Source organism: Hemiscyllium ocellatum, chromosome 4 (assembly GCF_020745735.1).
Source record: "Hemiscyllium ocellatum isolate sHemOce1 chromosome 4, sHemOce1.pat.X.cur, whole genome shotgun sequence".
Taxonomy (NCBI): domain Eukaryota; kingdom Metazoa; phylum Chordata; class Chondrichthyes; order Orectolobiformes; family Hemiscylliidae; genus Hemiscyllium; species Hemiscyllium ocellatum.
The window spans coordinates 37,228,583-37,244,816 of record NC_083404.1 but is presented as its reverse complement, the minus strand read 5'-3'; the positions used below and the strand labels follow the sequence as shown (position 1 = coordinate 37,244,816).

The 16,234-nt window shown below is 42.6% G+C and overlaps 1 protein-coding gene across 1 annotated transcript in view; it reads left to right on the top strand.

Annotated features, from left to right (window-relative positions):
- Positions 1 to 16,234, top strand: part of LOC132815351 (immunoglobulin lambda-1 light chain-like) — a 65,289-nt gene that overhangs the window by 14,798 nt on the left and 34,257 nt on the right. The window lies entirely within an intron of this gene.

Here is a 16,234-nt window from a genome sequence, read left to right as displayed (position 1 = left end):
AAGATCCACCCTCTGGTGACATTGAAAAACAAAATCAATTCGGTAGCACAGTTCAAATTTAGGAATGCCCAAGCATTTTACAAACCTCAGAATACGAAGAGAGATGATGGCTCAGTGATATTAGCACCAGATTATTAATCTAGACTGGTCACAGGCCTCTAGTCTGAAAAACAACCCTCCACGACCACCCTCTGTCTTTTACCTTTGACCCAACTAGCAGTAGCAAGTGGCAAGTTCTCCCTGTATTCCGTGAGACCTAACCTTGCTCATCAATCTCCCATGGGGAACCTTGTCGAACGCCTTACTGAAGTCCATATAGATCACATTTACCACTCTGCCAACATCAATCATCTTTGTTACTGCTTCAAAAAGCTCAATCAAGTTTGTGAGACATGATTTCCCACACACAAAGCCATGTTGACTATTCCTAATCAGCCCTTGCCTTCCCAAATACTTTTACATCCTGTCCCTCAGGATTCCCTCCAACAACTTGCCCACCACCGACATCAGGCTCACTGGTTTATAGCTCCCTGGTTTGTCCTTACTGCCCTTCTTAAAAGGTGGCACCACGTTAGCCAACATCCAGTCTTCCGGCACCTCATCTGTGACTATCGATGATACAAAAATTTCAGCAAAAAGCCCAGCAATCACTTCTCTAGCTTCTCACAGAGTTTTAGGGTATACCTGATCAGGTCCTGGGGTTTATCCACCTTTATGTGTTTCAAGACATCCAGCACTTCCTCCTCTGTAATATGGACATTTTGCAAGATGTCACCATCCATTTCCCTACATTATATATATTTTGTGTCCTTTTCCATAGTAAATACTGATGCAAAATACTCATTTAGTATCTCCCCCATTTTCTGGGGGACCACACAAAGGCCACCTTGCTGATCTTTGAGGGGTCCCATTCTTTCTGTAGTTACCCTTTTGTCTTTAATGTATTGATAAAAACCCATTGGATTCTCCTTAATTCTATTTGCCAAAGCTATCTCATGTCCCCTTTTTGCCCTCCTGATTTCCCTCTTAGGTATATGTGTTGTTTTTCAGACTGGAGGCCTGTGACCAGTGGAGTGCCACAAGGATCGGTGCTGGGTCCTCTACTTTCTGTCATTTATATAAATGATTTGGTTGTGAGCATAAGAGGTATAGTTTGTAAGTTTGCAGATGACACCAAAATCGGAGGTGTAGTGGACAGCGAAGAAGGTTACCTCAGATTACAACAGGATCTTGATCAGATGGCCAATGGGTTGAGAAGTGGCAGATGGAGTTTAATTCAGATAAATGCGAGATGCTGCATTTTGGGAACGCAAATCATGGCAGGACTCATACACTTAATGGTAAAGTCCTAGGAAGTGTTGGTGAACAAAGAGACTTTAGAGTGCAGGTTCATTGCTCATTGAATGTGGAGTCGCAGGTTGATAGGATAGTGAAGAAGGCGTTTGGTATGCTTTCCTTTATTGGTCAGAGTATTGAGTACAGGAGTTGGGAGGTCATGTTGCGGCTGTACAGGACATTGGTTAAGCCACTGTTGGAATATTGCATGCAATTCTGGTCTCCTTATCAGAATGATGTTGTGAAATGTGAAACGGTTCAGAAATGATTTAAAAGGATGTTGCTGGGGTTGGAGGATTTGAGCTATAGGGAGATTCTGAACAGACGAGGTCTGTTTTCCCTGGAGTGTTGGAGGCTGAGGGTGACCTTATAGAGGTTTACAAAATTATGAGGGGCATGGACAGGATAAATAGACAAAGTCATTTCCCTTGGGGTCAGGGAGTCCAGAGGGCATAGATTTAGGGTGAGAGGAGAAAGATGTAAAAGAGATCTAAGTGGCAACTTTTTCACACAGAGGATGGTACGGGTATGGAATGACCTAGCAGAGGATGAGGTAGAGGCTGGTAAAATTGCAATATTTAAAAGGCATTTGGATGGGTATAAGAATAGGAAGGGTTTGGAGGGATATGGGCTGGGTGCTGGCAGGTGAGACTAGATCAGGTTGGGATATCTGGTTGGCATGGATGGGTTGGACTGAAGGGTCTGTTTCCATGTTGTACATCTCTATAACTATGACTCTACTGCCTTTATACTCTTCTAAGGATTCACTCAATCTATCCTGTCTATACCTGACATATGCTTCCTTCTTTTTCTTAACCAAACCCTCAATTTCTTTAGTTGTCCATCATTCCTTATACCTACCAGCCTGTCCTTTCATCCTAACAGGAATATACTTTCTTTGGATTCTCGTTATCTCATTTCTGAAGGCTTCATTTTTTCAATCTGCCCCTTTCCCTGCAAACATCTGCATCCCATCATCTTTTGAAAGTTTTTGCCTAATACTGTCAAAATTGGCCTTTCTTCAATTGAGAACTTTGAGTCTGAGCTAATTGAGAAGTTCACGAGGTAACCTTGCTCAGCTCACATGTCTGATACAATTACTTTACAAAATGGCTTCTTTGCAAGGAGGGCAAACTTTTGACCATAAAATGGCATCCTGACGCATTGTGCCAGAATTGCTTCAATGTTAGGCTTAGAATAACGTTTTTTGAAGCTCGGAGCAGACTCCTGCTTTTTAAGCACTGAATCATTCCATACCTGAGGCTGAGATGTCACCATAAGTTTGCATTTAAACTGATTCATTAGTCTACAAATTAAACATGCTTTCTTTTCAGGGTTGTGATTCAAATTCAAATAAGACAAAGGATCTGATTAGTTAGAATTGACAGTGGGCAGTCTGTAAGGTCTGTAGAGTGGTCTGCAAGGATAGCAAGTAAGTTAACAGTCCATCCATATTACCTTTTATAGAGTTTGTATTTAATAACCAGTGGCTACTCAATATCATCATAAAATCCCAAAATGGCAATTAAATTGAATCCATAGCAGGTAAGCACTAAGAGTTAATTTTCTACTGGCTTCAGCAGACTCAGCACTGAAATGGTCTCTCTCTCTCTCTCTCTCTCTAGTGTCCTTTTGAACTCTCAAGTCAGGGTCTTGTAACAGCAAAGATGTTTTTTTTCTCTGTGTCTGCCCCGTTTGCAAGGGGGAAGTAAGAACCTATTGTAATTGACAGGATCTGACATTAATTACAAAGTTTTTGATAGTGCTGAGTTTCGTTTCAGGGTCAGAATCAAACACTGGCATTAATTTCACAAGGAAATGGCCGTGAATATTATCACTTGGTGTCCTGTTCACACGGATTCACCGATGGTAAGGCAAATGTTCTTAATTGCCTTACAGCATCCTGTTATCACTTAGTGAGCCCAGATGCCCCTATCTTCTGCATTCCTTAAGTTCCCCCTTTTTCTGAGCCTTCCTGCCTGTCTATTTTCTAGTGCAGTAAATGTGTTCTATAATTCAGCATTACATTTTATCTAAATGTTTAAAGACAAATTTTAAGGTTGCAGACCTTCTCACTCTGGGTACTTAGGGGTGGCCAATAAATACTGGACTGGTCAGCATTGTCCAGTTCAGTGGATGAATAAAAATATATAAAGAGATTGGTCACTGTTGAAATTAGAACAACTGATGTCCTCGTTGCTTTCAAATAGCACCGAAAAAGAGTAATATGAAAAATATCCAGACAATCTGTTTTGTGATGTTGGTTAGGGATTTGTATTGCACCAATTCCCCACCCAAGTCGAAAGGACCCACCACATAGAGTCACAGAGTCATACATCCCGGAAATTGACACTTCGGTCCAACCAGTCCATGCCGAACATAATCTTAAACGAAACTAATCCTTCCAACCGGCCCCTGGCCCTCATTCTTCCAAACCTTTCCTATTCATGTACGTACCCAGGTGTCTTTTAAACATTGTAACTGTGCCTGCATCCATCACTTCCTCAAGAAGTTCATTCCACGCGAACCATTCTCTGTGCAAAACAATTGCCCCTCATGTCTTTTCTTTAAAATCTCTTTCCTCTCACCCTAAAAATGTGCCCCATAGCTTTGAGATCCCACATCCTTGGGAACACACACTTAAAATTAACTAATCTATACCCCTCATGATTTTATAATCCCCTGTATTGTAGAGAGTTCCACATGTGTCTTTCAAGTCGTGGCACAGAATATTGTATGGGGAGAAAGTGAGGTCTGCAGATGCTGGAGATCAGAGCTGAAAATGTGTTGCTGGAAAAGCGCAGCAGGTCAGGCAGCATCCAACGAACAGGAAATTCGACGTTTCGGGCATAAGCCCTTCTTCAGGAATGAGGAAAGTGTGTCCAGTAGGCTAAGATAAAAGGTAAGGAGGAGGGACTTGGGGGAGGGGCGATGGAGATGTGATAGGTGGAAGGAGGTCAAGGTGAGGGTGATAGGCCGGAGTGGGGTGGGGGCGGAGAGGCCAGGAAGAAGATTGCAGATTAGGAAGGCTGGATACAGACTCCCTTTAACGCCTTATCTGAAAACGGTATTCTGGCAGCCCTGTGCTTCCTGGAATGTCACTTTGGATTATATATTGAAACGGCCTTAAACTCTGGCTTCTTGTAGCTGAAACCTCCAGGAACTGAAATGGACCATCGGACTTGAGGAAATAACCAAGTGCATAGGAAATGCGAAATGAATGAAATGGCAGATAAGTCCCGGAATCACAACAATCACATCAATTAGAACTAAATGCGTACACGAGCTTTATGTAGAGAGCGGTGATACTATAATCTATCTGACGAAGCAGATCATGTAACTAGTAGGAGAGGGGAAACATTTTAGATAATTTCTAATCAAGCGGTTCAGAGATATTGTAACAAAACTCAGCAGTAGATGGCCTCCTGGATCAGAGCAGGGACTCACCCCCAGCAGCATTGTTTTACACTGTCTATATTCGGGATGCGAATCATTTCCTGTTTAATTATCCGGTTTAACACAATGAATGCAACCTAATCATCATTGTTGCACCATGTCGCTCCATTGTCTGGTTGTTCTGTTGATGCTTGCCCCCAGTGAGTGCGACACCGAGCCGTTGGAACCACCAACCAGAGACCATTTGGCCTGTCGTATTCTTTTCGGCTCTTTCCAGAAACCCTCACCTTGTCCCAGTGCCCTGTCTTTTCCATTGGCAATGCATTTCTTTTCTTTTTTCGAGTTTCTACAACTCTCTTCAGAAAGCCAGAGATGAATCTGCCTCCACCGCTCTCTCAACCAGTGCCATCCACATCCTAAACATTTGCTGTGTGAACATTTTCCCCTCATGAAGCTTCTCTAACCGATAATCGTAAATCTGCGTCTTCTGCATTTTGTTGCATCAGTGGAAACTGATCCTCCCTATCCACTTTCTTTGTGATTTCTGTCTGTCTCCTCAGCTATGTGACTTTTCGATATTTTCTATTTGCAGGTGAACATTTTGCCGAGGTCTTGAGACAGTTACCAATATCGATCACTAGGCCCAAGACATCAACAGTCAAAATAGCATGCGTCACACAACACACGGAAACTATCCACTGGTACTAACAACAGCCCAACCAGGCACCTCGAAGGATAATTTATTACAGCAAAAGCGGCGTTCTGCTGGATCCGGGAATCCCCTCTCAGTTCTCAGTTGAGTAAAGTGTTTCTTCGTTCTTCCTTGTAATTGATAACATTGAACCGTCTGTTGCTGCCATCTATTACTGTGCCTATTGGTTCCCCACAGTGAGAAACAACAGTAAGAATCTCATAGCAAAAGCCCCAAGGCTGCCTTCTACCCAGCGCAGTCGCACAAGATTCCAGACCACAGATGGAGTCCTTGTTACTGAAATTCCAAATCGCAAAATCGAAGTCAGAATTAACTTCAATGTCAACATTTCAGAGTCAAATGGATTTGCTGCTGTAAATTCAAGGATTGACGTGCAAAAAGTGATTAGAGCGAACTGGTGCAGGGATTCAAGCGTTGCTTCCATCGTGCAGTGGTTATCACGTCTGCTTTACACGGTATGGGCGGCACGGTGGCCCAGTGGTTAGCATGGCTGCCTCACAACGCCAGAGACCCGGGTTCAATTTGCACATTTTCCCCGTGTCTGTGTGGGTTTACCTCCGCGTGCTCCGGTTTCCTCCCACAGTCCAAAGATGTGCAGGTTAGATGGATTGGCCATGCTAAATTGCCCGTCGTGTTAGGTGCTGGAGTAAATGTAGACGAATAGGTCTGGGTGGGTTGCGCTTCGATGGTCGGTGTGGGCTTGTTGGGCCGAAGAGCGTGTTTCCACACTGTAAGTAATCTAATCTAAAACAAAATCTAATCTACTGAAGCTCACTTGGTTCGTTTGACCTTTCTTCCGCGGTAGATGAATTTGAGAACCTTTGTGGCATATGCCTTTTGGTGGTTCTTTTTAGCTTTTTTTTAACTTCTCAATGTGTTAAGGTGAGGTAATAAATGGTTCTGAATCAGTTTGTGTAAATTCGAAGAATATTGAATATAATTGATGTTCATAGCCATTTAATAATTACTCAATAAACCAGTAAACCCATCTTCCCTGCTTGTTTTAACAATGCATTTTCTGTGGCAAGTTTCCTGCATGGATCAATTCCAACCCATCTCCAATGATCCTATGCATTGGTCTGAATTTCCCACTCGACCTTAAAATGTGTCTTTGTAAAGCAATGCGCGCACATCATGAACAACTCTTGATTTCCTTCATTTTGAAAGATACGTTATTCCCATTGTTTCCCCCAATTGTCAGTAGGGCAAACTTCCAGAGTCTTAATTTCAAATAGTTTGCAATCAAATAAACAGGCACCGCGAAACAATTGATATTAGATCTTAATCTCATTTTATTTTTGTAGTGTCCTGTATTGAAAGGAAAACATGGCCAACGGTTGGTCAATGTTATACTCTTTTTTTGATTGCTCACGTGTATAGTTTAGAAGCAGCGTCTTACAGACTCATTAGAAACACTTCACATGTAAAATCTCCCGCGAGTTACATTCCCATGTGCTCTTCCTGAATTCAGAATAAATTGGAATGTTTCACACTGCCCAGCAATGCTCTTTCAGGGCTTGAGACAGACTGTTGGGCTTTGGTTTCTGGAGTTTAGTCAGGATTGTGGTCGTGCCACCGGAAACTGTGGTAACAGTCACCATGTGGGGGTCAGTGGCGGAGAGGAGCGACGAGAAGCCGAGATTCCCTTCACTCCTGGATCTCAGACATACCTTACACCGTTTCAGGGGTAAGCCGAACATCTCATTTTGATCTGCATTTAATTTTGCTCAGGCTGTTCACTCATTCTTCCAGCGGGCAGAGTCGGGTGGTTATAGGTTTGTGAGTGCCTGGTGTGATGTTAAGCGTATTGCACCGGTTACTGTGTTATTGTCATCTGGGAATCAGCGACAGACAAGCTACCCATTTGAACATGAGAACAGAACAACCAGGAGCAGGAGTGGGCAACTCAGCCCCTTGAGTCTGCTCTACACTTTAATACGACCTTGACTGATCTCGCCTCGACCTCAGCTCCACTGACCTGTGCTCTCCCCATAACTCGTTAACACATTACTAATTAAAACTTTGTATCTGATTTATTTAGTTTCCTGGTATCCACGGAATCTGAGTTAGTGATTCTGAAGAGATTCATAAGCCTTTGAAAGAAGCAACTCATTCTCATTTTTGTTTAAAATTTGCCAACCACACATCTATGACTCAATGAGAACCCTTTTCATCCTTCTAAATTCTTCAGAGAATAGGCCTCAACTGCTCAATCTGTCCTCATAAAACAAACCTTTCAACTCTGGAATTAATCTTGTGAACTTTCTCTGACGCCTCCAATCCAATTACATCCTTCTTGAAGTAAAGGGAGCAAACATGTGAAGGATGTAAATAACAAATTCTGCTTACCTTCCCTATTCCACATGCATTAGGACACTCAGATCCACTTACATATATCGACATTACTGTCCACTTTAATAATAAGTTGCCTTTTTATTCTTTTGACCAAAATGAATAACCTCACATTTATCCACGTTTAGATCAATATGCCGAACTTTGGTTGACTTCCTTCAGCTTCCTATATCCATTTGCAAATTTCTTATTTCATAGTTGAAACTTATTTTCCCACTTGTTCTATCTAGTATCACCTGTAAATATGATTATAGTACATTCTTTCCATTCACCTCGGTCTTTAAGATAGATTGTAAATAGTTGGGGCCCAGGGACGATTCCAACTATTTACAACTTGCCAACCAGTAAAAGGCCCATTTATTCATACTCTGTGCTCTCAGGTTCACATTTAACCCCTAACTTCGTGTGATCGTACCTTGTATATTAATCTTTTGTGTGCAACCTCATCAAATGCTTCTAGAAACCTATACATACTACAGTCATAGAGTCATAGAGTCGTAGAGATATGCAACATGGGAATAGACCCTTCGGTCCAACCCGTCCATGCCGCCCAGATATCCCAACCTAATCTAGTCCTACCTGCCAGCACCAGGCCCATATCCCTCTAAACCCTTCCTATTCATATACCCATCCAAATGCCTCTTAAATATTGCAATTGTACCAACCTCCAGCACTTCGTCTGGCAGCTCATTCCATATACGTTCCACCCTCTGCGTGAAAAAGTTGACCCTTAGGTCTTTTTAATATCTTTCCCCTCTCACCCTAAACCTATGCGCTCTAGTTCTGGACTCCCCGATCCCAGGGAACAGACTTTGTCTATTTACCCTATCCATGCCCCTCATAATTGTTCAGAGGGCTTCCATTATGCACTACCATATTACTTCTTCAAGCTACTCTAGCAAATGAATTAAACACGATTTACGCTTCATTAAACCATGCCGACACTGAAGGATTCTGTTTTGACTTTCCAAATGTTCTTCTACTCATTCTTTAAGAATGGATTCCCACAATATCCCAAAGCCAGACATTAAACAAACTTGTCTATAATTTTGCATTCTGCCTTCTCCTGCCCCAGTCCCTATTTGAATAAGGGCAGTATATTAGCACTTTTCTAATCAACTGGAGCCTTTCCAGAATCCAAGCAATTTTGGAACGTCATCTATTGGTGCAATTGCAGGACTTGGATCAAACAAACAGGAAAAACAAAATTCCAATATCAAAAAAAGGAATGATAATTCTTCCTTACGTTTCAGTGGTTCTTCTCATAGAACCATCAGTAAAACAACTATACCACTGTGCACAGTATTTGAAATTGTACGCAGTGTTTACATGTTCCCTTTATTCCCTGTGAGGGTTCTGTTACCTCCATTGGCTGGACAGCTGGTTTACGATGCCGAGTGATGCTCCCAGCTTGGATTCAATTCCTGCACTAGATGAGGTTACCATGAAGGGCTCTACTTCTCAACTTCTCATCGAGCCTGAGGCCTACCATCAACCTAAATGAGAGAACAGTTTCTGTCGTCCTCTGGGACTACGGTGACTTTATTTGTATAGTGAATCCAAGCAAGGATAAACATTTAGAGTACAGAGACAGACAGAGGAGACCAGCTGTTTGGAACAGGTGGTTTCCCAGTTGTTAGAATGACGCCGTTTGTTATACCAAGAAAGGCAACCAACAATACAGGACATGAAGTTCTAACACTATTATTTAACTTTGGATAGAAGAGTGAAACTAAGTAAAACCTTTCCTCAGCACAGGATTTAATGAATAGGGTCCATAACAGAGTGGGATGCATATGATTTTTAAAAAAAGATTAGTCTCGTGGTCAGGTGACGGATACATTTCACAGCTTGTGAGGCAGATTCACCTGACTTCGAAGCACACGAATTATCTCCTGTTTCAAATGTGAGCCGAGATGGAATTGGTTAGAAAGGATTAGTATTTACATTGCCTCTTGCAAGAGTTAGTTTTTCTTTTATTTTGAAGGCATTAAGGGGTATGGGGTAAAAGGGGGAGCATGGCACTCAGAGGCGAAGGCATGATCATGTTGCGTGGCGGAACAGCCCCGAAGAGCCTAATAGACTACCCTGCCCTAGTTTCTATCTTATGTTTCATGAACAGAAGACTTCCCAAAAACATTTCACGTTATTAAAGCTGTTGTAAATCACAGATATGAAGCGGCCAAGTTGCACAAAAGATCCCCCCAAGAGCAGTAAGGTAAATATGAAAGATCTAGTTCAGTGATGATAGTTGAAGACAAATATCGGTCATGGCACCAAAAGAAATCCTTCGCTTTCTTCGAGCTCCGTGGATTCATCTGCATTCACTTCGAACGGCTATAAGTGGAGCAGAGAGAAAAATAGCAAGTGACAAAATAGGAAACAGGAATTGGAATTAACCGTGATTTCTGGAGCCTGCTCCGTCATTTAATACAAGTATGACCGATGATTTGCCTCAGCTCTCCATGTCACTTGATTCTCTGAAAGAAGAAAATTCTTGTTGTATGGACTTTGAGTATACTCAATCCCAGAGCCAACCTCAATCCAATGGTTCACAACCTTCAGTGAAGACATTTCTCCTCGTCATAGTCCAGAGCAATCAACTCCTTAATGTAAAGTTGTGGCCCCTTCCACCGCCGTTATAGATCCTCCATCCCGGGAAAACAACAGTTGTACAAAACCTTTCAGAGTATTTCGTATATTTCAATCCGATGACCTCTTTCTTCTAAAGAATATTAAGGAATATTGGTCAACCTTTCACTTTCGGACAACCCTTCCCTTCCCGGAACAGATCGAGTGAATGTTTGCTGCACCACCTCCTATAATGATGTTTCCTTCCTTAAACTAAAACTGTGACGCTCTCATCAAAGGCACACCCACTTGCAGCAAGGCGTCTTTAGCCTCAAACCTGATACCACTGTATGAAAGACAAACATACGATTTACCTTCCTAATCGCTTGGGACACCCAAGTGCTAACTTTCTGCATTCCTTGTACGAGTACAGCCAAACTTCCCAGTATGTTATTTTCAGTGGCGAGTGTTAAAGAGAGGAAGTTGTAAGGGCGCCTGGTCAGACCTGACCCAGTAATATTACCATCTCTGGTCGCCTACATAAAATACACTGGGAGCAGTCACGGAGATGTCACAGGATAATTTTCGTTGCTCGTAGTTTGAGCTACACTCAAAAATTGAGGATATTTTCGCCTCGAGGTTCTGGCAGGGATTGGAGTGGGGCGGAGAAAATCCACACAACACCGAGTTATAGTCCAACAGGTTTATTTGGAAGCACTAGCTTTCGGAACGACGCTCCTTCGTCCGATGGTCGTGGAGAATAAGATTGTAAAGTGTCTTACAATCTTATTCTCTGCAACCACCTGATGAAGGAGCAGCGCTCCGAAAGCTAGTGCTTCCAAATAAGCCTGTTGGACTATAACCTGGTGTTGTGTGTGTTTTTTAAACTTTGTACACCCCTGTCCAGCACCGGCGCCTCCAAATTCTGTCTAAAATTGTTACTGAATAGAAACGGTAGAGCTGAGCGTTCTTGCTGTACAGTGGTAGTGCATCGACATCTGTACCAGGAGGCCTGGGTTCAAGAGGTGTGTGATGCCAACTCTGATTAAGTTGATGAGGAAAGTACTAAAAGCGTAGATTTGCAATGCTATTTTCAATTCAATTGCTGGAACGGGGCAAGGAAACGCAGGAAAATGTGTACAATCTAAAGTCTCCGGCAACAGTAGAAAGTAACTTGCGCAGCGAGTGATCAAAACTTGCAAAGTGTGGTTGAGGTACGGGCAGATTTAAATGAAGCTGTGAATGCTCAGCTACTCAATGTAACCGTCACCTTTGATGCTACGGGAAGATCCAGCATTCGTTTAAAGAGATTGACATCTTTTCCGGTACTGCTTGAGTCCTCCGCGGATATTAGTAAATTCGAATCAGTTCCTTGTTGACTCCACCAACATGAAGGGTGACATCCTTACGATTTTACTAACCGCTCTCCTCGGTCAGTACAGCAGGTTCTAACTGATTATTGCCATTGTTTAACATTCTGCGATCTCTGAATTCACAAATATTCTGATTTGCATCTTTCACTGGCAGGAAAATCGGTCGCTCAAACCTTGACACAGTCTCCAATCTCAATGACCAGAGCTCCGGGGAAGACTGTACGGTTTGAATGTAAGTTTGAAGGGAACGATTTCAACAATGCGATTATCCATTGGTACCGGCAGATCCCGGGTCAAAGGCTACAGCGCCTGCTATATTTCAAGAATCCGTCCGAGACTCAGCAAGATGTGACCGACAGAGTACTAAATGCTGAAAAAAACTCTGAGACCAAAACGTGCAGCTTGCTCATGAGGGCGATCAAGAAGGAGGATTCTGGGGTCTATTACTGTGCGTTCTGGGATAGCACAGTAACTGAAAGGCAGGGGAAACCCGCACAAAAAGCGATCGCCATCCTGCTGATTCTTTGCAAGCTGCCGACAGACAACCAACAGGTGTACCCCTGGGAGATTTCAAGCATATTTAAACACCGCGCTGCGCTACACACGCAATTCGTTATTTTCAGATGTTCTTTACATTGTATTGTTAAATTGGGGATAAAATTATTTTGCAAATAACATCCAGTGTGATCATGACGGGCGTATGATCTGATTCCATATACCTACTGTGGGTCCGCATCGGTAAATTGGAAGGTTACTGCGGGGATAATATTCATTCAGATTCCTGGAATAAGGGTCTGTGTATAAGTTCACATAGCACTATGGTAGTTAACTTTGGTTTTAACGTTGACTTTAAAACCCATGAAATTGCATGTGGATATTTTAAAACCATCTTGTTCAGTCAGATCATGACATACCCCTGAAGCATGGCATACCTTTGAACCCGGACCTCCTGATACAAAGGTCATGATTTGACCATTGACCCCTTAGAAATTCCTTCTCCGATAGGAATTTTCATGTAATCAGATCAAAGAAGGTTGGGAAACTCCAGCCGATGATGATCTGCCTTCCTCGACTGAAGAAACAATGCTCCTCCACATTGCATCCATTGTCAAATGTTTCCATAAAACTCCAACTAAAATCCTGGCAACTAACTGACTGTGCGAAACATTGCTCAATCCTCTACGTGACGAATCAAATTGGCTAATCCCTTCTCCAAACATTCTTCTGTAAAGTGACGGGAGGTGTAATTGATATTGCTATCAAGCAATACTTGGTGTCAGAGGCCTGAGGCCAAGTGTCATAATACCTCTGAACAACTTACAATTATCTATACAGCAATATGTTCACAGATTTCAGTTTTGAATCTGCCAGGGCCACTCATCTCCAGAGATTTTCATCATCATGAAGTGCTTTGAGAGTGTCCTGATAGCACCCCCCCCCCCCCCCCCCCCCCCCCAGCGACTGGACGCCCTGAAGTTAGCATATGGACCCAACTGCTCAACATATGGTGCCACTTCCACCACCCTCCATCTGGCCCTCACCCACCTGGAGAAGAAGGACTACTGTTTGTGGATTTCAGTTCTGCACTTAACACCATCATTCCACAGCACTTGATTGGAAACCTGAGTTGGCAGGGCCTAAGTACCTCCCTTTGTAACTGGATCCTGAACTTCCTGACTGGGAGACTTCAGTCAGTCTGGATTGGGAAAAGCATCTCTAACACTATCGCAATGAACATGCCCCCCAGGGCTGTGTGCACAGTCCACTGCTCCTCACCCTGCTGACACAGTACAGGTGCACAGGTTGAATCATGTCATCAAGTTTGCTGATGATATGACTGTAGTGGGTCCCATAGGCAGGAACAGATAGTTAGCATACAGAGAGGAAGTGCAGCGGCTAACAGACTGGTGCAGAGCCAAGAACCTGTCTCTGAATATGGACAAGACATAAGAAATGGTTATTGACTTCAGAAGGGCACTGAGCAACCACTCTCCACTGGGTATCAATGGCTCCCCGGTGGAGGTCGTGAAGAGCACTAAAATTCTTGGCATACACATGGTGGAGAATTTCAGTTGGACCCTCAACACCGGCTCCATAGCCAAGAAAACCCAATAGCGTCTCTACTTTCTATGTAGGCTGAGGAAAGCCCACCTCCCATTCCCTATCCTCACCATATTCCACAGAACTCACCATATTCCATTGAGAGTACATCGCATCGCTGCCTGGTTCAGGAATTGCACCGTCTTGGATCAAAGGACATTACAATGGATAGTGAGGGCAGCTGAGAAGATCATCAGGGTCTCTCTTCCCTCCATTACAGGCATTTGCTCCACATTCTGCATCCAAAAGGCTAAAGAGGATTGTGGAAGACCCACACAGTTCTCACTCAAACTCTTCTCCCTCCTGCCATCTGGCAGAAGATACTGGAGCATACTGTCTCTCACAGCCAGACTATGCAACAGTTTCATCTCCCAAGCCATCAGGCTCCTTAACACAGTATAATCAGACTCTTTCCCATCTGAAATTCTTTTGTATTGCAGCTAGCAAAATGTATAGGATTCACCATTCTTTTATTACACTGTAACTCGTGTGTATTGCACTTCTTATGCACTTTATGCCATGTACGATTGTATAGTTTGTGCTGTCCATGTAGCACCCTTGGTACTGGAGAAATGTTGTCTCATTTTTACTGCATCAGTTGTATATGATAGAAATGACAAGCTACTCTACTCTACTCTACTCTAAGAAATGTATAAAACCAGAGCTCAGTATTACTGACCTTAATAGCAAGGAAGGTTTTGAACAAGAATGGCATTAAGGAGACTCAGTAAGATTGACATCAATGAGCATGATTGACCAGAGGTCTGTCCGATAGTTGGAATCATACATAGCAAAAAGGAGATACCTAAGGTCATTGAAAGCCAATCATTCCAGTTCTGTGACATCAGGGGGGTGACCAGAAATAAGAATGATCAGAAATAATAATATCTGCTGATGATTGCAGTAGTCATAATCATTCATGATTGATCAAGTATTGAATCTCAGCCTATCCATAGCAGAATCTAGACAACATTCATGGTTGAACTCAGAAGTTCTCACAAGTGCTAAGCAATGACCATCTGCAACATAATGGAATTTAAACACCTCCCTGTGATTTTCAACTGCATTACCACCATTAAGATCAAGCTCCTGGGGCTATCATTGACCAGGAAACAAAATAGTCAACTACGTATTATCTGTGGTTAAAAGACAAAGTCGGGGGCTGGTTTTGTTGTGAAAAAACTCAATCCCTCACTCCCTAAATCCTGTCGACCACTTACACATCAGCAGAATGGTGAAATTATCACCAATTTCCCGGATGACAGAGGCTATAACAACAATCAAGATGGTGAACACCATCCAGAGAAAAGCTGCTCACTTAACTGGAACTTCATTCAACACACTTTCCATCAATAATTTACAATAGCAGCAATGTGCTCTGCAATATGTTCTAAAGCAAAGTCTCATTTTCAAAAGAGAAAAGATAGTAGGTTCATGGGAACACCACCATCCCTATAAGATTTCCTGCAAACCCCACACTGGAATCATATTACTGTTTTTCTCTGTCATGAGATCAAAATGTTCATACTCCCACCTTAACTATGCTGAGTGCACGTGCATGTGCAATGACTTATGTAGTTCTGGAGTGCACATACTACAAAATATGAATAACCTTTAATAACAAAATATGTTTAGCCCCAGATTTAGATTTCTCAAATTAATTAGCATGTGTTGCTTATTTAAAAAATGCCTGGGTTTTCCTGTTTTCAAGCTTAACTAAACTTCATTTTCATTGTCTTTTATGATCTCACTGGATAGTGAAACTAGATTATATAAACTTTCACAAAGGTTAAAACCAAAAATTACAAGTGTTAATCCACATTATATTCTATGTTGTTTCCAACTTAGTAAATGTGTATATTTGTTTGCAGTATCTTTACGCCATCGTCAACACTTGTGTTTCCAAACATATTTGCGTTATCTACAAACTTGGCGACAGTTCATTTACTTCCCTTATCCAAGTCATCATAGAGTCATAGAGTCATAGAGATGTGCAACATGGAAACAGACCATTCGGTCCGACCCATCCGTGCCACCCAGATACCCCAACCTAATCTAGCCCCACCTCCAGCACCCGGCCCATATCCCTCTAAACCCTTCCTATTCATATACCCATCCAAATGCCTCTTAAATGTTGCAATTGTACCAGCCTCCACCATTTCCTCTGGCAGTTCAGTTCATATACGTTCCACCCTCTGCGTGAAAAAGTTGCCCCTTAGGTCTCTTTTATATCTTTTCCCTCTCTCCCTAAACCTATGCCCTCTATTCTGGACTCCCTGACCCCCGGGAAAAGACTTTGCCTATTTACCCTATCCATGCCCTTCATAATTTTGTAAACCTCTATAAGGTTACCCCTCAGCCTCTGATGCTCCAGGGAAAATAGCCCCAGCCTGTT